At 47.9% G+C, this 26,559-nt stretch overlaps 1 protein-coding gene across 3 annotated transcripts in view; it reads right to left on the bottom strand.

The window, feature by feature from the left end:
• Nmdar2 (NMDA receptor 2) overlaps positions 1–26,559 on the bottom strand; it is a 256,773-nt gene that overhangs the window by 98,179 nt on the left and 132,035 nt on the right. For all 3 annotated transcript variants that reach the window (XM_065427668.1, XM_065427670.1, XM_065427669.2), the window contains exon 3: positions 16,749–16,844. The gene's annotated coding sequence lies outside the window, so the exon portion shown is untranslated. The remainder of the gene's footprint in view (positions 1–16,748; positions 16,845–26,559) is intronic.

Here is a 26,559-nt window from a genome sequence, read left to right as displayed (position 1 = left end):
GACAGCGTAGACTCGAGCACAAACGCACACCTTCGCATGCTTCACTGCAGGGATCGTGCGCCGGACACATGGACTCGCACCGCAGCGCTCCTAACGGACATTAATATAAATTGTGCAGAACCAGCGCACACGGGAGATTATCTGTGATGCGAAGCTTTTCAGAATGGGTTAAATAAATGTTAGAGAACTTTTGATCATCCGATTCGCGTTTTTCGAAAATCCACGTTGCGGTGGTGGCGCCCTCTGAATAACAGATGCAGATCTCGAAAGCTGTGTTTTCATCGGCTGCACGCTCCCACGAGCAGCAACTGTGGGAGTCGGAAAGACGTCACGCACGTCGGGGTTTGGACACTATACCGGTATCGATTGAGGGCCTGTCCCGGGCAGGACGCGGAGACTCCCACCACGTGACCCACGTGACCGACGCGGCCTCGGATTACACTGTCACCGGGATCAGCTCAGTTTTCACTGCATAATCTCTGGGATGTATGAAATTTCTTCTTGCGCCGCCTCAAGGGTCGGCCCATCTCACTCTGCGAGAACCAACAGAACAGAGGGGCCAAACTACGTGAAATAAAGCATGAAATCAAATCAAATCAAATCAAATCAAGTTTATTTCAACATACAACTGATGCTGAGGACCATGGACAAAAAGCCAGCAAGGCTTGACGTAAGGCTTGAATGCAACGCCTTAATAAAGCAATTACGCGTTTGGAGCCATATACGTTTGTTCTATTGCGGATAACAAGGAGAAGCATATTGAACCCTTTAATTTTCTGCGGTTTCGGAGGTACCGTTCATCTAACCTCGACCGATGCACAGATGACGTGTCAAAACGGCGTGCTTCCAGAACTCGCTGAAACAGTACCGACGTATATGCGCGCAATATTCTATCAGCGTATGAATTACACAAGCCTAATTTGGACCCTCCCCCCCCCCCCCCCCACCACCATCCTGCAACTATTCCGGGCCCTTAATTTACATAATTACTGCAAATCAGCAGAAACATGTAAGGTGGAGGAAGGTTCGTGAAAGGAGAAAAATGTCAGCCAACCGAATGTAGCTTGAAGCTACAAAGGAAACCCATACGGGTTCCTCAGAAAAGAAAAGCTTCGCAGTTGACAAAAAAATCTTCCTGACCGCGGTTGAGGAAAAATCCGTCGCGGACGAGGACGAACTTTTTTTCACAACTTTGGACATAACCTCCAGTTTTCCGGGGTTTTTTGTTTGTTTTTAGTTTTCCTCAGCTCCCGTTCCTGGCAGATTGCGTTCGGTGACATGGACCACGAGTAGACTGAGTTTGTAGCCATGACCAGTTCCGAGTCATGTCATTCGTCTTCCATGACGCCCAGTTTGCATTAGAGTGCGTGATAGGCACGCTTTTGAAAAGCTCTAAATGTTATATCTGCATCTGTTACCTGGAAGACGTCAACGTGTTTTCTCCGCCCCTTTCGGCGCACCTTGACAGCCTTTCATCTAATGTTTTGGCGTTTCGTGCCACTCAGCTAAAGTTGGCTTCCGCTAAGTACCGCTTATGTCACAGCCCAACTGGCTTTCTTTGCCATCTTATCGACTCGCCGGGCGCCCACCCTAATCCTGCGAAAGTTCGTACTGTCTTTGATTTTCTTTTACCAAGCAGTGCCAAGGTCGTCCAAAAGTTTGTAAGCCTGTGCTCGTACTTCCGGCGAATGGTGATAAGCGCTGCGTACATTGACCTTACTCTGGCTGAACTCTTCAAGAGAGGGACTCCCTTTTCCTACAGGCCCGGTCCAGCTGCTCCCTTTTCCCACCTTACCATGCTGCTCACTACGCCGCCAATGTTTGCCAACTTGGACCCGTTCGCTTCAAGAGAGGTTCGCAAGGGCGTTAGTGGCTGTAAACCGGTGCTGTTTTATCCCAGTGTCAACGTGAGCCCGACCGAGTTATTGCTCAAGCAAGTCGCCTCTTCTTCTGTGCTGAACGCTGTTATTCATTTAGCCAGCGAGAACGCCTCCCGCTCTTCTTCGAGGGGGGGGGGGGGGGGGGGGGGGGAGGCGGTGAGCAAATTCCGTCCCAGCTTACATGGGCGAACTTTCATTGCTATCGCCGGCGACCAAGCTTTCTGCTGGCTCTCGACCATCAAGAATCCCACAGGTCGCCCTGGTCGTGGGCCTTATTACTTACACTGCGGTATACAAATTCGGTAAGTTACACCAGGAGGACGCTGACCACTTGTCTCGGCAACCCGTCGATGCCCCAAACACGCACGACCCACCTGCCGGCATTTTCACGATCTCCACCTTCCGCCATATCGCTGACAAGGAACTGCGTGGCACATTTTTACGAGACCCCGTCAACTGTTGCAAATAGCTTTCTGTCTGACGCGTCAGACCCTTCCCTTCGCATGTTCCTCCTCCTGGGCGATGTCTTATACAACCACAATATGCATCCCGAGGATCCGGAACTGCTGACCATCGTTGCCTCTCATCTCCGGGTGACTGTGCGACTAGCAACTCCACAATGTAACCGCCATTGGCCACCTTAGTGTTTCCAGGACGTAGAACGATGTCCAGCCACAATTTTCTTCCTTTCTTTTTTGGCCTGGGTTCTACCGTTCCTACGCGACGTTATGTCACTGCATGCGAATCATGCCAACCAGGTAGAAAGCCAGATTGCCTTCCGTCTAGAGTCCTCTGGCCAATTGATATACCCGTAGAACCATTGTTTGTACTGGCCTTGACCTTCTCAGGCCCTTTACCCATCTCGAGTGCCGGAAAAAATTATAATATCATTGCCACGGAATGTTCGACCCATTTCGCTATCGAACAACCTACCCCTACAGCTGTCTCTGAATTCGCGCTGCAACGCATCGTTTTATATACTACGGCGTTCTTCGCCAGCTTCTTACAGACAGGCGCCGCCACTTCTTATCTAGCGCTTATCGAATGTTTACTTAGTTCTTGTTCCACCACACGCGAGCTGACAATAGCGTATACCAACCCCAGATCAAACGGCCTTACACAACACCTGAATAGAACAGTCAAAGATGTGCTTTCCGTGTGCATCTCCCAAAATCATCGGGTCTGGCACACAGTGGCCTTTCTTTTGGGACGTCTGCGCGCAGCTCCTTACGTCAGGACACAGTTCGCCATTACCTTTTTCTATTTCCAATTCGGAGGTGAACGAACGTTGCCTCTCGAGACGGTCCACTTTCCAGCCCCGTCTCAAGCATCCGTCTAAGTACTCTCGCGACGCCGCCATTGGCACATCGGCAAGAGCACGCCAGATTTCCCGCCTTCGTCTTCCTGCATTGCAGACGCGGTAGGAACCTCTTTGTGACAACCGCCATCGTGAAGATGACTTGAGAGCGGGTGACCTCCTCGCTCTTCTACGGACGGCTTCGAGGCCCGCGTGAGAGTCTCAGAAAAGCCACTTTCCGGACCGTCTTCGGTCCTCACCGCTTTGTCAGGAGAGTGAGTGCTGTCGAGTAGGAAAAAGCTCCACTTGATGCGTCCGGCACCATCATCTCCATCGGATGTCGTCCTCATTCCTCAGCTCAAGCCACTCCAGTTGGCCACTTTCTAGCAGGCGCCAGGTCGGCGTTTTCGATGCCTGATGTAACGTCACGATTCTACCAGCAGGACGTCTGCGATCGTCAGTGGTACGAAGAAGGTGACGCAGTGTTTAGGCTAGACTATCCGCCGTACTTGTAGTGCAGTGAAATTTTATAAATAGCAAGTGCATTTTTTCCTTGAGAGCTATCTACCTGCGACAATATCTAACAAGCCCCCGTTGACAGTTAGCGCTTGACAGGAGGTTGTGCGCTGCTTGCATTCTTAGTCGCACTCCCGTGAATTTCGATGCATGCGCATAGTAACGAGTGATTACAACGCGCGGAAATCGTAAGCACGAAGTCTTTCAGCAGTAGCAGCAGTTATGCACGAAGTCAGCAGCAGTAGCAGTAGCAGCAGTAGCACGAAGTCAGCAGCAGTAGTAAGAGCAGTTATGTTTCTCAAATTACTGAAAAGGGGTACTCTGCATTACTAACTAATCATGTAGAAGCAACTGATGACATCAGACGTAAATCAAAGAGTCTGCAGAATACCCTCTTTCTCCATTGCAAAGGGTGGACCCCGGAACGTCCAGAAAGGTGCGGAACAAGAAAGAAAAAAGAAAGAGACCCGAAACCATGGACACTTCGTAATTGGTAAAAACAGATACCGGCATAATGTACACATCATGCGTTTCAGTACACCTTTCTCCAAAAACTACGAAAGTTTCGCTTACATGTTCAGGCATCAAGGGTGTGTTCTGCCTGGGTTTCTTTATGCACTTCTTGTTGTTTCTTTTGGATGTGTTCAATCATTTTTATAGTTACACAATAGTCGCACATCGGCCTATCACCCATTCCGATGCGCCACCACTTCCACCAATTCCACCCTGAGCCAGAGGCGACACAATACTGTCCCCTCAGAGTGGGAAACTTTTGATGGCACTTGTAACTTTAAGGATGGATCAAGTCTATGAAATTGAACATCGAGAGGTTGGGAGAAGACCAGCATTTCTGTGTCATGGCTTTATCCACGATAAGAAGCTGACTTACAGCGTAAGTTCTGGATAATGGGATTGGAACTAGCCGGCTTCAGGACGGGCATGTCGGGCGCCTTCGTCAGCGAGGTCAATACCAGCAATGTTGGTGGGTCCAGGGGGCCACTGAAATTTATTTTCGTGGTTTTAGCGATAGCTTGATGGTGTTCTTGCCTCACGTCATTCGTCATCTGCTCGTGAGCCCTGTGATAAAGGGCAAAATACAGACGTCGAACGTGAAGCTCTCCGGATAGGATTGAAGCGGCTGGATTCTGCACCATTTCCAAAACTGAAGATCTTTGGACCATGGCCGTATGCTTAGATGGCTCATGAAGCCACGAAAGCGTTGTTGCAGCAGCTCAAGTCGAACAGGTCTTGGCGACCGCGTGTACCCTCGGTGCGAACCTCCAAATTTGCGCGAAGCTGTACTCTATCTCCTATCTCTCCCTCTTTATGTCCCTATACCCCTTCTCTCAGTGTAGGGTAGCAAACCGGATGTGTGACCGGTTAACCTCACTGCCTTTCCTCTCTTCTCTTTCTATTTCTCTCTTTATTGTATCTTTGCTACGTTCTGTGAAGAAGCGTATCTGGCAACAACACATCTTACGTTAGTTACCTCCGAGCCTATTCGTTATTCGGGTGACGTCACGTGTGGGAGCTATTCGGTGAGACAGCAGCAGCTTACCGCCGCCATCACCCACAAAGTCCGGGAGTGTTTGCCCAGAAAGCTTTGAAAGCGCGGCGTAATGAGACAGAAAAGGATGTAAACGAACACGGCAAATCACGTGGTTGTTGGACTTGCTTAAATTGGCCAATCGGTTGCTCGAAGCTCAGCCGCAAACTTGATCATTTTGTGTTGCGATCACTGCTGTCCGTCAACACCTCAACATTTGCTACGGCTCGAAATAGGTGGCGAGTCGTCGAGACGAGTTAGTACGGCTGGGAGTGACATCGCCTCTGCGATCTGAAGCCAGGCTACGTCTGTGTTCTATGTCTCGAACATGCCTGTAATACGTGAGAAGCGCATGGAGGTGACGGAGATAAAGAGATAACGCCGATTTTTCAGACAGTTGCAGCAAAAGTGCCAGGGTTATCCATTTTGCCCTACCTGTTCGTCAAAACTCCCGCGCCGCCAACGCCATCCCACTCAAAATATTATTCATAAGGCTTCCTACTAACGCAGCTTTTAAAATCAACTCTTTCAGCTCTTAGTTTACGCGTATTCGCGGAACGACTACCAATTCGACGTAATATTTCAGTCGTGCTGCACTAATATCTGCCATATTTATTTTCTTTTCATATTTTTGTTTTGCTCTTTTTTGTTTTTTTTGAGCAAACAAGCTGTAACTCGAACCGCCTTCTCGCCTCTGTCACTGCCACCCATGATTTTGTCACTTTCGAGAAGGCACTCAAACACATATCTTGTTAACCACTCTTCTCTGTAATGTACTTAGGCTGTGAAAGCACATAAATAAGTAATTAACTAAACAAAATACATTAACCGCAGTACTAATACCTTCGGTCGGTCCTATGTGTCAATGCATTGTTGGCTTATGGTGACGACAACTACCAATCGACGGCAATATTAGGCAGCAATCACTTCTGTCGGTATCTAAGAGAAGACCCCTTGAGCATGCTCGAGAGCTGCCCAAGAAGTACGATAAAAAATATAGTGGTTCTGATGGTTTCAACAGAGGTGTTGAAATTTCCATTGTATCCAACCAAAGTGCAAGTGACAACGTGGCATATCATCACCACGAAAGGACTCATCCTCGTGGCGCGATACTTAACCGCTCCATACTGTTTGAGTGTCACCTAAGCTTTCACCCTCCCCCTCCCCAACCCTTTCGCTTAAGATAATTCTAAATATTAAAGATAATTCGTGCTCCCCAAGAAGGGCAGAAATGAAACATGTGACGGGACCCCTATACATAGATAAGCTGCACCAACTTCCCCTCCTATTATCGCTCATGCTAGGCCAGAATGAAGCAATGCCTAACCGGGCTTGCGCCACAACATCGCATCGCTGCCAATCCCCAATCGCACGCCACTCACGGCGATATCACGTCTTGCCAAACTTCTGCGAACATCGATCGCATACAGACCCAGAGAGTTTGGCAATCTCCATTCGCCCGTCGACCGCTCGCCTCGCTGGTAAGAGAAACTTGCTACATACGTACTCATGAAATATCTTTATCCCGCATGCTCGTCGACTTCGATACGTATATAGTTGGTGCAACCTTTTTTTTTCCTTTTTTTACTCCCCAATGCTCTCAAACGTACATCACCTCCTGCGCACCGGACGTGTAGTTCTTGTTCTTACCTAGCTTGCACAACCACTCCATGCACTCTGAGATTCTGAGCGTCGGGTCCGTGAATGGGGCAAAACTTCTACAAGCGTTGGTGCTTCCTTTGCTTCGCGGTGTGCACGTCGCAAGGGAGAGCAGGCCTGGATGAGTTGTTGCCGTACGTTGCCTGTGAACTACGAGCCATTCCCGTACATATGAATGTACCCTGCTGCTCTCAAGAAACCGCACGAGAAATGGACGCATCATTGCTCACGCGTTGAAGCTGTCACGTCTGTCTCTGACTGACACAACTTTGGCGAACGAGAGCTGATGAGCGTTTTTTTTTTGTCCGGTTGTTTCTTTTCTTACGTGTTCCGTCAAGCCTGCCATAGGCACAGCGCTAACGGTGCACTTAGGCGAGTGCTTCGTCTCCGAGAGTTTCCAACAAAATTCACCAGAGCGAACTCTGGCGCTACGATCGTTCAGCTGCAAGGGAAATTGTTGCTAGTGCATGGATTTGTCGTATCTTCATGCTTGTGACTTCAGATGTTGTTTGCGGCTTAGACCGTTGCCCTTTATCTTCGTGAGCCTCTTAAGAAAACACTCCTTATATGTAAGCACGCCTTATATGGTCCGCTTTGTATGTACTATTAGATGCAATGTACATAATAGTAATATCATATTTCATCGTCGAGTTACAGAGCCGTACACTTGATAGTTTCATTTCTGAAAAACTTGCGATTTCCCACAATTTTTGTTAAGAAGTTGATGGCCTAAATTTAAGAAACGTTTCCTTTGGTCAGTAGATTCTATCTTTTTTTTTTGTAGGTAAGGAATCTCATCAAATTTGGTGCATTGGTTGCCTAGGGAAACGATTTCTCCTCTCCCATGTAATTATAGGAATCCCCGAGCTAAAGCTACAATCGCGATTACAGTCTGCTCAGTTTTACGCTGGCAAAAATATGACGAAGAAGGGAGGAGGGCTGGTGGACGACGAAACGCGATAGTACTTCATCCGTCCACGTTCCTCCTCTATTCCTCGTCATCTTTTCTGCCAGTGTGAAACTACGCGCAACGTGATCATGAATGTGCACCAACTAGCCTCTCTCGTCGCTTTACTTGAAGCTTCCCCTTAACGCTACGTCGGGCTTACGGCGCCAACTTTGAGTGGCTGTCCTGGTCTACTAACAGTAAGAGTTGCGGTGAAACTGCTTGAAATGAAGAGAGTAGCCAGAAGATGTGAAAACAAAAACTGAAAACACAGCAAGCAACTTGCAATGTCCTAACTGTCACAATGAAGTTCAAAAAAAGAAAGATATCCTAACGAAAGGCCTGGTGCGGTATCCTAACTGAAGCTATGCGATAATAGACGATAGCCTGAGTCGGAGCATTTCGAAAATGTAGGTGTCCGAAAAAAAAGAAATCTGCGGGAGAAAAACCTGAGCGAGTTACAATTCTACGTTGACTGCTTGCCGTATATATATGAATCAATACTCTAAGGAGAGTTCTCGTTTCGCGTGCAGTATTCGGCTGCTGACGACTGTTAATTATGACGAGGAATTGTCGTCAGTTTTGTTGAATGGCACGCAGCGAGACCGTGTGGTACTGGAACGTTTTTGTCGGGGGCGTGGCTTAGCGCTCAGGATATCTGCTTTATGACACGCGGGGCTCTCATCACCAAGTGTGCAGCTTTTGTATTTTATGTCTATATAACTGCCACCTCAAATACATATTGCTACGGACCAGTAGTTACGATGAAGATGAGGCCAGTGTGGTCTGTTGCCTTGTAGCCAAGGTTATGCCTAACATGGCAAAACTGCAAACATCCAAAATTATTTATCAGGTTACCGCAAGACTGCCACGCCAGTCGCATATTTTCTTTTTTTTTACTTTAGCTGCGCCTTTTCCTTTCTTACCAAATTTTTCACCAGTTGTATCCTGTGCTGTAGATACACATTTTAGCATAGATTGCCTGAGAAAATGCCGTTAGCTTATCACAGTTACCGAGTTTGCTTTAACAGGGTAATCTTCCAGCCACAACTAAGCCAGAAAGTCCACTTATAACACTATCATTTCATAGGTTTCTTTCAACTGTACTTGAACGTTACTCGGAATGTTGTGAAGCTTCGCGTAACTGCCACCTGTGGCATGAGATGCTACCAAAGATACGTACTTTGCCGGAGGGCCCTACGTTTATTCCGTCTTACAGACAGCGTTTTGATATTTGATTTGTTCGGTTGTAATTGGGAATCTTCGCCGCTACTTCGGATGCCGGCCTTGTCACACACAAAAAAAATGGACAAACGATTAAGGGCGTTGGCGTGAAACACAAGCTTTCCGGCAATAAATCAGATTTCGCAAGCATGCGAAGACAGCCAGTCGAACATCAAAGAAATAAAAGCGAAAGAAAACGACAATCGATGCACAACCACACGTTCTCCAGCTTCCGCGATACTACAAAAGACAAATTTTTGGCGGCTGGCTGCAATGGAATCGCGAACATAGAGATACGAAGAAAAATAGAGGGACATTAGCTGTGGCGCAATGATTTGGGGTTAAGCATGCCCACCCAGTGGGCACTGTTCCTTTCACGTGACTATTAGCGTTTCTTCTTTTGTAGCATATACTCCCTGGCACTGTCAGACTCAGTTTTGTTCTCAGCCATGCGAAAGGATCTGCAATAACAGAGGCGCCTGCTATGTACAAGTGGCAAATTGCGTCTCCACTCCCCCAGGTCATTAAGCGACGCTAACTTAGAGGTTACTCTTGCTGACTCGCAAGCATAAAGAAAAACTACTGAGTGATGGCTTTCGCTCGCGAAATAGTTAGGATAGTAAGACGTGGTTCTAACGCAACACCAGGAGCTCGTAAATATCATTGAAATGGCTCTGCGTTGGTTGCGTTAGTCACTCTAGCCACCCTCTCTAACGTTTCGCCATCTCCATTGACGAAATTTTGCTTTCTGGGAAGAAGGCGCATTTCTGTACCGCGGGTCGGATGCGATGATGATACGCCACTACTTCCGGAGGAACCCGTGCAAGCTGGATGCATTGTCTTGCTAATTTTCGCATCAGTCTGCAGCAATTCTGTCGGAAATTTGAATGCAATAAACGACCTCCTAACTACACAACTGAATCAGATTGCTCTCACATTTCCTCTCTTTCTTCCGCGCGCGTTATTCTTCAAATCCATTGCTGTTCCTTGTGCGTGTCCCTGTCATTTCTTTATTTCCTATTTACTTTCCTGTTTATTTGTTTCCTATCCTCCTCTTCTCCTCTTTTCATTTCCTCTTGCCGGAAGAGCATAGGCAGGCGTTGTGCCCTTCTCGGTGGCAGTTGTCAGTTGCTCCCTCTCTGTTTCCTTCATGCGCGTGTATGTTTTCATAACTAATAATAATAATAATAATAATAATAATAATAATAATAATAATAATAATAACTGCTTTCCTTTTTTTAGTGCAGTGCAGGTCAGGCCTTTCAGGATTTACGCAAAGTGGAAACTGCCTGGTCTAGCCGCACCGCACGAAGGCGTATTCGGCTTTTCTGCTTGATAATGGCCCTCGAAGAGATATTACCCGATTAGCTGTGAGATTGCGCAACATAACATGCATAGTGAGTTTGTTGCGCTTTGTGAGCGTCATTTTTTTTTTTTTATGTCGCTGCATTTCTCTTCCTGCAGTAGCACCTTAGGCAAGCCGCTGCTGAAAGCTCTCCAGATATATCTGAAGTCCAGCTGTCTCCCTCCCTCTCCATATTTAATTATGGGGTTTTACGTGCCAAAACCACTTTCTGATTATGAGGCACGCCGTAGTGGAGGACTCCGGAAATTTCGACCACCTGGGGTTCTTTAACGTGCACCTAAATCTAAGTACACGGGTGTTTTCGCATCTCGCCCCCACCGAAATGCGGCCACCGTGGCCGGGATTCGATCCCGCGATCTTACCCGCCGTGGTTGCTCAGTGGCTATGGTGTTGGGCTACTGAGCACGAGGTCGCGGGACCGAATCCCGGCCACGGCGGCCGCATTTCGATGGGGGCGAAATGCGAAAACACCCGTGTGCTTAGATTTAGGTGCACGTTAAAGAACCCCAGGTGGTCAAAATTTCCGGAGCCCTCCACTACGGCGTGCCTCATAATCAGAAAGTGGTTTTGGCACGTAAAACCCCAAATATTATTATTATCCCGCAATCTCGTGCTCAGCAGCCCAACACCATAGCCACTGAGCAACCACGGCGGGTCTCCCTCTCCATCTCTTTCTTTCTCTATCTGCATGTGCCCTGTGAAGTCCTCTCTGAAGTTACATTTTTCGCGTGCACGTTTAGTATTTTTATAGTTTGCTGTCTAGGCTTCTCGTTTGCTTTCCCATATTTTGCGCGCCAGTGAAACACTTTTCTGTAAAAGCGCAACAGTATACGCATTTACGCACTTACGATTATACCCCCCCCCCCTTTGTGCTAGTCTGACATGACCAAATGGCATTTATACGGGTGCGACAGCCCACCGCATGTATCCGAAAGTTGCCACCACAACAGCCATATTATTTCGCTCGCATTAACACATTACCCTTCAAGAATAGAAAAAAAAAACGCTGCAGTTACCGCCATAAGATGCTTAGCAAGCCAGAAAAGGACGAAGGAGGGAAGGTCATGGTCCGGCATCGGCTCGCCAGGAAGTCACGACGTCTGTCATGACGTCACGGAACAATGTAGTGTCTCTCTTCCGTATCCCTTTGAAAATTTCGTTTTGTTCTTCATATTACTGTTATTAAATGCCAGCAATGTACCATCGTTCAAAAGCATGTATACCGTTATGTTACGGGCCCAGGAGCCTCTGTCAGGCGGGCCGCACCCTTAGCTCCTGCACGTTTCTTGAACTATTATTGAAGAAAAATAAACGTTCCATTCGTTTCAGCTGAACACCTACGCCGTCACCACTGTGCCCCACGTGTAATGTACACTGGATGCTGCAGCGTACTTACTCATCTCTTGCAATCTTTCTTACATTACAAAGTTCACCCTGAATATATATTGTTGCGATGGTTCACGGGTGGAGGCAACGCCCCTCCCGTAGTGAACGAGACAGTCGTTCCAGCCGAAGAACGCCGGGTTTATTCACGCTCGGAAATATAAAGAAAAGATAAGGGGAGAGGGAAGGTGTGACAGAGAGAGTGCGCACATGCGCACTGAAGGAAATAGCTTGCTTGTCATGTTCATGGGTTACCGCATATATATACTTCACGGATCAAGTCTTTCAGCCACGACACGTGCTTGTAGACTGTAGACTGTACTGACATCTGTGCGTTCCGCGCTATACGAAGACGCGTTTTTACCTCGGAGCAAAGCATTCGTTCCATGGGAGATGCTTCAACTAAAGTCCATGTTGCGCGCTGTGACGCACTTTGTGCACGCCGAGTGCCCTGTGATGTGCCCTGGGCGTATCGTGTCTCGTTTATTACCGCTTACATCTGCGCAGAAGAATGCTAGGCGCGTCGTCGGACGAGCCTCCGCAGTTTTCATCAAAGCGCCGACTGGCATCGCTGGACTGTTGCAATGCGCAGCAGTTCCTGCGGTATGTGAACGCACAACTCAGCCTCCCGGCGAAGCTTATTACGCAATTCGTGCCGATATCGCGAAACGTTCGCGCTACGCTTTGCGAACGTAGCCGGCGCAGCCGAGCGGCCCCTTCAAACATTCGGCAGAATTATGCACGCAGTGACGATTTAATGCAACACAGCGAAACGCCCTCAGAGCAAATATTAAATGAAGAAATGAAAAAAAGACGAATGCATTTCGCACGCTCTGTTCGCGACGTCGAATGCCGCCTGGAAAGACACGCCCGGTCAATAAAACTGAACTCGGCTTCGAAGGCGATGCCGCTTCTGTTATTTGATCGCCTTGCTGGCTCTCGGTCTCGCTTTTTCTTCTCTAGCGGCTTGTAGAAAAGGCAAGACGCTGGAACAACGCTGACGATGTTCGGCGAGCCGTCCTTTTTACTTGCTCATCATTTCGCGCTTGTGCGTGTCTGTGAACTCGAGCGTGTCCCCTTCAAAGACGAGCGATCAAGAACTATCCAGCCGCCTTCACTCCGTTTGGCCAACGCAAAATGTCGCGCTTGGTCGGTCGAAACACGCCGCCGTTGGGAAACCGCGCTTGCGATCGCCGAAAATAGAAGGTGCAAGCCTTGTCCCCGTCGCTCGGCTGTTTGAACGTGACGCAGGGAACTGCGTCAGCACTTAAAGCGCGTCTGTGGCTTTTCGCTGCCCCCCCCCAACCCCATCACCCCAGCTGCAGCTAAAAAATACATTAAAATTACTTGTTTCACACGGGTTCGACAGCTGTACTTCGTCTCACCAGTTCCATGCAGTGTCGGCAAGGTCTAGGGATCGTGCTTAGCGGGAATCCGTAGAGAAAGCAGGCTGTGCGTTCCAAAATATGGGAGAAGGAACACTCCCCCATTGCCCACTACTAACCCTTTTGCGAAGCCTCCATACAGTCGGTGTCGCGCAGGAGGGCGATCGTAGGCGGACAACAGAGAGACCTTTCAGCTCCTGCTGCCCTTGTAATGCGAAGCCTTCTTTGTCTCATTCTTACGGTATAGCTGGGCTGCCGTATCACCTCGTTTTGGATCCCTTCAGTAAGAATAAACCCGTCACTGACATCGGGACTGAACATTTGACTGCCAGCGCAAAAGCCCGATACTCTAACCATTCAGCCACAATCTTTTTTTTTTCCTTCTTTTAGAGCGCAGCTCCTAAACGCCCCTTCCTGCAGCGAGCGTCGGCGTAACCGAGTGAACGAGCAGAACAGCGAAAAATTAAAGAGCAACGAGGAGCGCAGCAGGGAATGAAAGACGGCGACAGCGAAGAGAGGGCGAGGAGGAAAGAGTGAGAGAAAAGAAAGCGTTGTGCCGCGCAACGTGTGTTCCGTGAGAGTCGCTACGAGATGGCGCCAGAGTACCGCGCGTCGTCTGTTCACTTTATCTTCGGTCACTGCTTTTCACCGGCTAGCAAATGTTAAACCGTATCCCTCGATGCACCTGCATGTATGAGAAGTTTATATAATGTTATCGATAGTTCTATCCGTTGTCTGTTGTCACCGAAGCTTTTTGTAATTCGGTTGTATGCGCTACGTGAATTGTGTAGTACTTTCTCGAAGCCACGTGGGGGCATAGCGATTGCTCTGAAACCTTCGACGAGTCTAGTATAAAAGCCCACGCACTTCACCCGCAGAATAGATTTTCGAAGATCGCCGACTCTGCTTGCCGTTATCGTTGCGTTTGAGTGGCATTTGTTTTGCTGAGCACAAGCTCGCCAAATAAAGAGATAAATTTATAACTCACAGTTTCTACACTGTGCCTTTCTTCACTGTCACCAGCTTGTGGCAACATAAATTAGAACAGAAAGTCAGTTGTTCGAGTTCTTTCTGGACAATGAACGACGCAGCCGGTGGAAACGCTTCGTCTGCCGCAGAAGCTCAGGGTTGCCGCCGAGTGGACCCTGTCATTCAGACTCGAATTCTTTGCCGCAATATATCGCGAATTCGAAACATCTAAACAGCTGTACTTAAAATTCGCATTAGGGAGTATCGTAATTGTTGCTGAATTTTTTTCTTTATTGCCGCTTTTGACAACACAAAACAGAGTACAGTGATTAAAGCGAGTCAGTCTATATATTTCGCTGGCATGACAGGATTAAAATTTCTTCGATACAATCAAGTCTTAAAGCATTGCGATCCAAGCAGGCGCTGGTTCAGAGCAGACCCTAACGCACCTTTCTTGATCTGCGCAACACTTTTGTATGAAATATTTCGGGCCCAGAACATGTATGGATTCCGGCTTGTCAATCCTGTATGCGTTTTCCCCTAGCTGTGTGTAGGCCACGATCGCACGCGCACTTCTGTCGTGCCAAAGGCAATCAGCTGTTTGAGACGTTTGGCGCGTGTGTCACGTGTTTGCTTTATGGCATTGTTTCCTGGTGACACCTTGCCCCTTTGAGTGGCAGTGTTAGGCTGTAGAGCCTTCGAGATCGGCCCACATTACTCCAGTGCTTCTTTTATAGCAGCTAATACTACGTAGAAGACGTACATTCAGCATGATTGGCCGAGGACGCATTCGTTTCTGGTGGCATCTTGCCCCTTTGAGTGGCTATGCTAAGCTGTTGAGCCTTCGGGATCAGCCGACATTACCCCAGTCTTTTCTTTATAACAGCTAATACTACGTAGAAGACGTGCATCCTGCATGATTGGTCCAGGTCGAATTTGTTTCTGGTGGCATCTTGCCCCTTTCAGTGGCTGTGCTAGGCTGTTGTGCCTTCGGGATCGGCCCACTTTACCCCAGTCCTTCTGTTATAGCAGCTAATACTGCGTAGAAGACGTGCATCCTGCATGATTGGCCCAGGACGCATTCGTTTCTGGTGGCATCTTGCCCCTTTGAGTGGCTGTGCTAGGCTGTTGACCCTTCGGGATCGGCCCACATTACCCCAGTCTTTTCTTTATAATAGCTAATACTACGTAGAAGACGTGCATCCTGCATGATTGTCCCAGGATGCATTCGTTTCTGGTGGCATCTTGCCCCTTTGAGTGACTGTGTTAGGCTGTTCAGCTTTTGAGACCAGCCCATATTACCCCAATCCTTTCTTTTTAGCAGCTAATGCTGCGTAGAAGACGCACATTCTACGGTATCGCCCAGGGTCGCATCCGATCCTGGTGACATCGTGCCCTTTGAGTGGTTGTGCTAGATTGCACAGCTTTGGGGATCGGCCCACATTACCTCAGTCAATTCTTCTGTAGCAGCTAATGGTAAGAAGACGTACATCCTACATGATCGGTCCAGGTCGAACGGGTTTCAAACGTTTCTTCACCAGAGTACAAATGCCGTCCCCGTCTTAACACATACACCGAACGACATAACTTATATAAAGACATACGATTATGCAACACTTCGTCACAGGTGACATCACGATCGATATTTCTTCCGCATACCAAGAATTCGGGAACACACAACTGCTCGCCTTGTGCGGAACACGTTGGGCCACCTGGTAACGCTTTGATGTAACCGAATAGTTGCTTGGTAGCCTGCTACTTGTAAAATGCCTCGCATAAGTTGAATGCTTTTCACAGTGTGCAGGAACCGCAAAATTGGTTTATCTCAAACTTTCGCTGCAAGAAAGAAGTACGAAGCAACTCAGAAGCACGAACATTCAAATGTGCATGACTGTAGGACAAGTGTTGCTGTTTTATTGAGCCTATTTTCGCTACGTACTGTCTCTGTCTTCGTTCTTTTTTTTTTTACTCGTTTGTTGATTTTAGTGGTTCATTTTTTTTATATAAGTACTGTTTGACTGAGAGAAGGAGGAACAGGCATCACCCATGATGCCGACCTCTCCTGCACCCACATTTAATGATAAAAGAAACAAATACCAACTACACTCCACTTCACAAGTCGTTTGCAGCACTGCCGAAGGTACGAGGTGTACACGGGTAATGTCCTTGTGCAGCATACTATAGATCCGGGCATAAGTGTCCAAATATTTCAGCAATTAAGTAGTTATATTCGTGCTTGGCGCATGATACGTAGCAGTGATACGTGACGCGTTAGAACCCACGCGCATGCATGTCGTATTATGCGGATTACCGTGGCGGTGAGCAGACGACGCCGCAGCGGATGAACACATCTCGAGAAGCATTCTGCCTTCATGTTGCTTAACGATTCCTGCGCCTTCCACAGTGCTGAAAAAAAACGACTTGTGAGATGGTGCACAGGTTGTTTCTTCGTTGCTTTATCTATTTCTTGTTCTCGTTGAGGGACGCAACTCACGGCTTCTGCTCCACTGCAGGGAAATTGTTGAGCGGGAGTGCGAGTTGGTACGTATTTCGAAGGCAACGAACGAGGCGTGTTACCTGCAGCGTTGTGCGTGGGTAGCCAGCAGCGATGACGCTCAATCAGCAAAACTCAAGTCCCTTCAGCAATGTTGCCAGAGGTCCCATGGCCCGACACTGCAGAGAAACAAGAAATCAAGGAAACATGACATTTGGAAGTAGTTTAGATTGTTGCTTAGCGACGACCACAGTCGAAATCCAGTTTCACCGAAAAAAAAAAGCTTTATGCGCTAAACATGGTTCTATATATGAAGTACATATTACCATACACTACCACTCGCCTACAACGAACCTATAGCGAACAAGCCCACGCGCTTTCATTGGGCAGTGCTTGTTGTCACGAAAAATTTATGACCCTGAGTACTCGCGGTCATTAAGTAAGCATATTGTCGGGCATGGCGTCACGCTTGTTTAGTTAGTGGGTGAATGTCCACCTCAATTTACACTACGTAAATGTACGAGCCATGCGTTGTGTAATAGTCTAATACTTTGTTATCGTATGAATGTCCTGGCTTTCAGACGAAACTGCGATATTTTTGTCCTCTAATTTTGGTATGGTTCATTGTTTTGCCTTACTTGATTTTCCTAATTTTCTGTTTTTTTATATCGCTTTATTTCATTGTTTTCTTTTCTTCTTTTATTGCTACATCTTTACGATGGTTGGCTCTTCAGTAGCCGAAATGCCCATTTTGTCGCGGCTCGAAAACAACGACGAGAGGGTAACGAGCTGCTAACGCAAGAGCACATGTTCTATATATATGCATAACGTAGCGGGAACTAGTCGACACGGATTCGGTCGTTTAGTAGCTTCCGCGTATCTCCAACTCCTAACCGCGTTGGCGTCATAAAGAAGCGCTCTTACTTTTACCTTCTCTTTCTTTCCTCCCCAAAACAATGCAATAACAGGGTGAGTGACAGGGGGACGGACGACGGGGAGGGAGCAGGCAAGAACCACGAGGCACGAGCACGGGCGGGCACAGCCCCCGCTTCATTAGCCTCTTTCCTGGCACTCGAGAAGCCCGCTGAGCTCGCGCCGATTCCGTCCTCTCCTCAAGCCCGCGCTTCGACGGGCGCCAGCTGTTTGCACGCTCGCATAACTGATTAGATTGCGCACGCGCACACACACACACACACACACACAGCCGTCTCGCACGGAGCCGCGTTATTGCGTTGGCCGCCAAAATGGCGAGCGAGCGAGCGGAATTACAACAAAGAAAGTGAGATAAAAGGTGAGTGAAGCTGAGCCACTGGAGAGGAGGATGAGACCACGTGACGCGGTCATTTCCTGGCGAGGAGGAAGGGCGAGTAGGGCCTCCTGGAGAAAACTCCGGCAGGCGTGGAGTTTTCTGCGACGGCGTTTCTCTCTCTCTCTCTCTCTGTCTCTCTCTCTCTCGGCTTCTACGCGTAGTCGTAATTAGCGTGTCCGAAACGCACAGGCGCACGAGAGCCTGCTATGTCGAGGCTGTGGGAGAGAGGCGCGTAATCAAAGTCCCGCGCGCTTGCGCAGTCGCCCCGGCTGACGTGGTTGCCCCTTTGCGGATCAAGGAGATGGCGTCGGCGTTCAAGACGCTCTGTAGGGAGAGCCTGCAAACGGAGTGAGCTGGCGTGCGGATTACATTAGAGAGGGGAAAGGTGCCGCGAACTGTCCGATTCGTCGCCCGCTCGGGCATCCACATGACGGTTGAGGATGGGGGCTCGTGAAAAGGGCACCGCTGTGAGACGCGCAAAGCGTAGGACACCGGTACGTCATCAGTAGTAGGCTCCTTAGTGACTTTTTTGAAGGTAGAAACTGCTGATATTTTTTGGGAACCTCGTGGTTGGTTGTGGAAAAGGTGTTATCTAAACAATTTCCAACTCGGCTGTATATCTAACGAGCGCTGACTCTGGCTTGCCTCATTCCGCCGACTCCTTACGAGCCGGCATATTGCGACGGCGTATTACGAATCATCAGGAGCGGCCGTCGTGTGCCCAGTGTCCCATATATTTGTGGACATAGTAACGTGTGTTTAGTTTGTAATCTCTTATAGTCATATACGATGTGAAACATCTGGTGTATGACTTCTTCCGCCACTGCTTTATCAGCTATCAAAAAATGCGAGTTTGACCACTAGAAATGACTGGCTATCCCAAAACTTCAGCTACTTTTGGATTGAGGACTAATACTGCCCTCTAACCTATATGTCATGCTCAAACATTTCTTGTATCCCGCTTCCATGTTCGTTATAATATATACGCATTGCAATGCCACTTAGGCACTGTGGGCAATATGAATAATTAAATAAAGAATGAAAGTAAGAAAAAAGAGCGAGAAGAAAAGATGTTACGAAATAATAAAACACTGTCGAAGAACCTGCATGGATCCCCAAAAAACATGGAAAGAAAAAAGCTAGTAAGGAAACCAAATAACGAAAAGCAATAGGAACACAAATAAAAGAAAATCAATGTATACATAATTTACTCTTCAAAAGAAATTTATTGAGTCACTGACCACGAAGAAAATTTTCCATGCTCATTTGATGGTGCGGTTTATAACTCAAGCGGGTGATAGTTTGGAAGTGCAATACCATTCCAGTATTTCTGGAACGGTGTTCCTCAAGACCAGGATAACCGGTACAGGGGACGACATAATTAAAGTTTATGGCATCGAACCACGGCCTTGTGCTCGGTAGCACACACCCCGTAGATCCCGCGGTGTTTTTGAGCCGTTTCCTGAAGCCACTTTTCTACTGATATATGTTAAGAGGAAGGTTTGCCTATGTGCCGAATCCTATTTATCTATTCAGTTACATGATCAGCGCAGAAATGGTCTCATTAGACAACCTTCGAATCAATTTGAACAACGTTTGCTGCCTCTAAGAGAGACAGCTGAATTACGCCTACTGTAAAAAGCATAATTTTGGTTTAGGGCATTTCTTCTTGCAGTAGTCAGAAAAACTGAGCAGTCTAAAAAAATAAACTTCAAGCACAATGTTTACAAATACGCAACCCTCGATCAAGCACAAATGTAGCAGTTTTGCAAAGTGCGTCTAGTAGACCATTTGAAACGGACAAATTCGATATGTAAGCCTTTGTAGTTTACGTGGGATTGTCGAAATATTTATGAAGGATATTGAACGATTTCGTAGTTTCGCCCGAAAGGCGAAACATCGACTTCGATAGCAAATTAATGGCCAGCTAAGGATAGTAGTTTTATTGACCGTGTAAACTTGTAAACATATAGATACTAAATCAATTAACAAACATGGTGTTACGCAAGCACAAGCAAGCATGAACGCATCTCACTCGATGTCTGTGAAAACTCACTGACAAAACGCTGCAGTGAGGAAACGCGGCAGCAACAGCGAGCGAATTGACTTGCGCGCAAAAAGTTTACCGCGGCCATCTTTGCTTTCTTTCCAGGAATTCTGTGGGCTCCTCGACGCGGGGGAAGCATTTCTATATAAATGACAGCGACGGCGCCGCGGGCATGTGCTGCCACCCAGCCGCCGCCACCGCACCTGACGTCACACGTGCACGTGACACCTCCTCTTCCCACGCTCTGCTGACAAAAGCTGATTACTTATGGCCAAAGTGCTTTTGTATACGGACTGTTGACGCGACCATTTCTTGGCCCCTTAAACTCTGACGCTTATTGAATGATGTCTGCCTGCCTGATGGGTCGAAGTAACGAAATAACCCATTGGTGGAGAAACCTGCGCCTCCCGCCGGTCCGCGGGTCCCTTGGATGCTGCGGAAACTTATTTAAGGAATAGTTTGGGTAGTTTCGAGGTGAGCAAGTAGACAGCAGCAGACGGCGCAAATTCACCCGGGGAGACCAGGCCGGTCAGGCAGGCCGTCGACGACGGGTATGACATCGTTTTTTTTTTGTACATATTCGTAGAGTTTAAACTTAGGGTAAATGCCAAGTGAATAAACCTAGTTGTTCAAATGCTACTATTGTCGTCATGCCTGCCGACCTGCACTTGCCCCTGCCGGAGCTCATTCCCCTTCACCTTCGTCTCTCTGGTGAGCTGATGCGTCTGATATCTAACGGCTGCGCCACTTCGATACATGACCTTCGTGCTGCCGCAGGCATCAAAGCGAACTAAGCCCCGAAAACAATGCACAGCGGACTGTGTACCATTCGCAGGCGGCTTTCAAGATACGGTGGTCCGGCGGGGCATGCCCGGTCGCCCGGGCCACCCCGAGTAGAACGCCCCCCCCCCTCCCCCGTTCTAACCCTCGCCCCGAAGCCTTGCGCGCGACGAAAGGCGGCGCGCTTCCTCCCCGCTTTCCTCCGATGCGTGCGGGAGATTGAGTCGCGATCGTCGGTTCACCCTCGCTCGCTTTCACTCGCACATACCGCATACGGCACGCAGCGATAATCTTATTGCCCGTAGACTTTATGCGGAATCCTACGGCGACGGCGACGGCGACGTCGGTGGCAGAAATGCGCCTGGAGTGTGCATATAATTGCTATCGAAATATAAGTACTACCCAAAAATTATTGGTACATTGCCAAAGCACTGCACAATACACCAATTTTGTCCTCTTTACAATCCTTGGTGGGCGATGTTTTTGGAATCGTTGTACCATTTTTTTTTGTCGCCGAGTTACACAGGTATAAACTTTATCTTCGGTGTGTTGTCATAAATATTGCGCTTCTCAACAAGATTTTTGCAAACATACTGCTGGTCTTACTAAAAATCTGTTCCCCGCCATCGTTAGATTTAAAATAGTTTTTCTTAATGCCACGAATATAACTGAATTCTGTGTTGTGAAGGCCGAGCCAAACGATTTCTCCGTTCCTAGGTATTTAGATAGGAACCGTCGAGGTAAAATAAAACTACGACTACGTAACTATGTAACTATGTACGACTAAAACTATGTAACTGCCCTAACCTACCATTTGGTAGAAACACGTGTAGGCGAAGGCTATTGAAATTAACGGGTGCTCACATGGGGGAGACGATATACCGTAATGGTAAATTAACATGGAATATTACTTCACCTTTAGCAAGGACATGCTATTTCATAATGAACGCTCATGGTTGAGGCAGTTACCTTTCACTTCTAGCTGGTTTGTTTAAAAAAGCGAGTTGTCAATGTTATTTTGTTAATATTGTGCATTTTGCCGAAAACAAGAAACAGATGCCGACCAAGGTGATATTGTGAACAAAACTGCCGTGTTGAGGCAGAAACGTCAGTTAAGAAAAACAAAATACACGTTGGTCGGCATCTGCTTCCCGTTTGCGCCATGATTCTTCTCGACCAAAGAAAATTTCGTCAGACCCTCGACTTCATAGTAGGTAGGTAGTAAACTTTATTCAGGTCCGGAAACATCTTCGCCCCGTTGTTAAAGGGGCAAGACTGCGGGCCGCTCCCACGTTGGGATGTGAAGGCCAAGCTTCACCGCCGCATTGTTCATTTTTTGTACATCTGTTGTGCCGACATGACAAAGCGTGCAGGGTATTTATAAGCGCGGTTCCGAATTGGGCCCTATACCAGCCATTACGGCTATGACCCCGAGCAAGTATGTGTATCTTGTGTAACATTTAGTCGTGTGAAAGGCGCCCTGACCCGTTCTCTTCTCTTGTGTGTGCCCGTTTATTTGGCATCTTAATATTTTATAATAATAAAACGAATCAATCGGCGAACTGTGTTCATAACAGCGCATTGCAAGAGAGCAGGGAAAGAAACTACATTTTCCCACCTATTCCCTTTCGCTAGCTCTAAAGTGTTCACTTCAGACTCCCTACGCAAGAGCGAAGGATACCCTGGGAAGGGTCCAATGTGCTCTGCTCCCGCCTCTGTAGTTGACGCTCACCCGCCATGGTTGCTCAGTGGCTATGGTGTTGGGCTGCTGAGCACGAGTTCGCGGGATCGAATTCCGGTCACGGCGGCCGCATTCCGATGGGGACGGAATGCGAAAACACCCGTGTGCTTAGATTTAGGTGCACGTTAAAGAACCCCAGGTAGTCGAAATTTCCGGAGTCCTCCACTACGGCGTGCCTCATAATCAGAAAGTGGTTTTGGCACGTAAAACCCCATAATTTAATTTAATTTTGTAGTTGACGCTCGCCATTTGTTGTTGCTGTGTATCCAAAAACAACGGCCACGTGGAAGGAAGCGCTCAGAGGTGCCGACGTAGAGAAAGAGAAGCCCGCAGACTTCAATTTCCTAAGTATGAACGATGCGAGCCACTTATATAAGGGCAATTCTGCAGGGCCACTTATAAAGCTGGTTATGCAACTTCTTCAGAAGGAACGACTGCATGTATTTATATTGCGTATAATTTAGCGTAAAAAAAGTTTAATAGTATCACCACTCCACCGTCTTTAGCCTTCTACCGAACGCCTTATTAACATCTGCCATAAAGACTAGCTGTCAAACTTATCGGATTCTCATTAGCAAAAAAAAGTACACTAATGAGCATCAGCAAGCCTTGGCACTCCAGGTTATATTCTCACTATTTTTTTCTCCAGTGTCGGATTAATTTCCTAGATTAAGCTACTATTAGGGATCGACTATCTGACATTAACCAACAAAAAAACGTGAATGGTCAGGGAACACAGCCTAATGTCAAAAAACATTTTGCAACAGTTAACCACAAGGTCCAGAGACCACTCGACACAGGAGAACGTCACTGATGTTGAAAGGAAAACAAATAAAAAACGCAGAAAAACGTCAGTACAAACTGCGTTCTCGTAGCACTAAGGTCCAGCTGGTGCGCTTAGATTGCACAACACGACCTTTGCGCGGGGAAAGAAAAGAAGGAACATGGCGCAGGCCTTTCCAACGTTACGCAAGTTCCCTTCCATGCGCCGTCCTGGAAGCAGAAGACATGTCAACAGCAGCACAAGTCTCAGTAGTGTTTTACGAAACGGCGCAGACATTTGGTGAAAAAGAACGAAGCAAGAAAAGGAAGGCTGGGCTTAGGAAAAGCCGTGTTCACAGAAAAGTTGGAAGCGCAAGCGCTAAATATCGTAAAAAGAGGAACGAAGAACCGGTAAGCTAAACAACGTGCAAGGGGTATACGATCGCTGACTGGCTGGGCGCTCTATAATGTGCTGATTTCATCTACGCATTTAAGCGCTATAGCGCTGTTCACTTTGTAGGACTCGGCCCTAATGAGGCCCTTCCAGTGCGTTTCACGATATTGAACCGTCGTGGAGATGCAGCGGTTGGGGTGCAGACGTCAGCTTAGATATCTACGGTCGTTAAACACCGAATGGTGTGTCCGAGTGTCGTTCTTTCTCGACGTTTATATGTAATTTTCCTCTTCAACCTACCACTTGTTTTACTTTACAGAGCTTATTATCGAAGAGAAGGTGTAAAAGAGCAGGTGTAACGAAAAAGAAAAGAGAGCATCGCAGGGGCTTCAAGCAGAAAGAGCCCAAAGTCACGGCGCCGAAGCAGACGCACGTCCGTTTTGCTAGCCTTCAATTGGCGATGGGGATGTAGGGAATAGGACAGGAAAAATGGGGAGAAAGAGAGAGAGAGCGCGAGCTAGTTGTGGCCCACGCTGGGATGCGCTGCAAGTGTTATAAATGGTCGCCAAGACTCGCAGACTCGACGTTACCGTAGTAACGATCTCGTTGCCGTCTGCGACAGCGGCGCGCGCACGGTCTTGCCCGAGGGTTTTCGTTTCCGGCCTCGAGTCCAGCCGGTTTGAATACTGTGCGGAGAGTTTCACGCTCCGACGTCGTACTGAAGACAAAGACACCGAATTAAGGCGCGTACGTGTTGTGTAGCTTTCTTGCTGCCGCTAGGATCACGCTTAGGCGTATCGCCCATTGCATTGCGGAAACAGTAAGCCTGTTCGATTTCTTCACACAAGGTCGAGTTGGCGGACTCGACCCAGGCCGCGGCGGCCACATGTAGGCGCGGACCGAAATACAATAACGACCGTGCAATTAGATTTAGGTGCACGTCGAAGAAACCCGGGCGCTCAAACGATCAATACGGAGTCTCGTAGATGGACGTGCCTCACGATCAGATCGCGAATTTTGGCACGTTAGACCTGGGAATTCATTTTTTTTTTACAAATGCCACCCCCAGCCCCAGTCGAGACAACAATGTCGCATCACAGCAGAAAAGATTCGATGGCACTGTCATCTACATACGCTCAAGAGTAGCCATATGAAGTGGGGTGAAATTTGACCAGGAAGCATAATAATGTAGCGTATGCCATTTAATCTTACCAAGTCACTTTGTTGCACCAACATTTTAAACGCAAAGTTCGTCATCTGTCCTTTCCTCTGTCGGCATGGTAACTTCTGCTATTTCCTCATTCTTCCCCTCTGACTCTAACGCTGAGCAGCTGGCTAGAGAAATGTGCCTCAGGCTGACCTCCCAACCTTTATTACAATAAACTTTACCCGCGTTATCTCTCTCTCTCTCTGTCACTTAGACACAAAGCGTGTAAACATCAGACCTTACGGAAGCAAATCTTCACCATCGATGAATCGATCACGTAGCAACTAATTTTGAAAAGTAAAATGAGAAATGCTTACGCTAAATTCGTGTAGAAATGAAACCATGCTGGGTGGCTAGCAAATATTCGGCGCTTATGTATGCAAAGTTTAGAACAGCCTCAGTGTTGCACACATGCATACATACATACATGCATGCATGCATGCATGCATGCATGCATGCATGCATGCATGCATGCATGCATACATACATACATACATACATACATACATACATACATACATACATACATACACACACACATACATACATGCCAGAGTGAAAGCTGTATGATAGATAGATAGATAGATAGATAGATAGATAGATAGATAGATAGATAGATAGATAGATAGATAGATAGATAGATAGATAGATAGATAGATAGATAGATAGATAGATAGATAGATAGATAGATAGATAGATGCAGGGAACGTCATTGGTTCGGCTTTGTTCGTATTCTTTACCACTATTACGGGCTACTCGTTTCCACATACCACAGACTAAAGTAATAACGCAAGATAAGGAAACACGTCACGCGTTCAGAACGTCAAGCGCTATCGCTTTCACTGGGGTACAGGAAGTTCTATTCTTTCGCTTCGCCCGTTGGGGAGCGCGTCGCCATAACTGACACAGTCAGCGCTCGCGAGGGGATACGAGACTGTGACGCCTCCGGGGCCACATACGCGGCGCAGTCGCGCGCACCGCTGGGACCGCAGCTCTATAAGCGGCATATCGCCTGCGGCACCGCGCGCTTCGACTAGCGCGTCGCGCCTACAAACAGCCCTCCCCATCCAGCGGTGCGAGATATGTCGCGCTCGCTTCGCTGACGCGAAGCTACAGAGGGCGCTCAAAGACGCAAAAGAAAGGAGAAAGAACCCCCGAGCAGGCGAACACGCGGCTGGGCAGTATCGTAGGCGGCGTCGCGCCGAAGAGAAATCGCGACGCGGTCTCGGGGGGGCGCCGGCGGCCTTCGCCGAGACTCCGAATCTTTCTCTCTTCTTTTCTCTCTATCTTACACTCTCTCTCTTTCTTTCTCTCTCTCCGCTCGCGCTCTCGGCAAACGTCTGCGTCGGCCATTTTTCTTCTTTAGCGGCCGCTTCCTCCTATGCGCGCCTGGAAGGACCGCTTCCTTCCCTGTGGACATCCGCCGGTCCGGAATGAATAGATCCCGTTCAGTTGTCCGTTTCCTGTGTAGCCGATATTTTTCCTCTCTCTTCAGTTTCTCTTTCTCTCTCATAATTTCTTGTTGCCTAACTTTTCTTATCTACGACAGGGAAAGGGGTGTGCTCGAGGGGAGAAAGTTTCGTTTCCCAAGGCGTGCTTTATGTTGCATCATCTTATTTTGCTACACCGTTGTGTCAGCATGATCCGGCACTCA

This window comes from Dermacentor albipictus, chromosome 8, assembly GCF_038994185.2.
Source record: "Dermacentor albipictus isolate Rhodes 1998 colony chromosome 8, USDA_Dalb.pri_finalv2, whole genome shotgun sequence".
NCBI classification, from domain to species: Eukaryota; Metazoa; Arthropoda; class Arachnida; order Ixodida; family Ixodidae; genus Dermacentor; species Dermacentor albipictus.
Note: the sequence above shows the minus strand (reverse complement) of the source record. Positions and strands in the feature narration are given on the sequence as shown.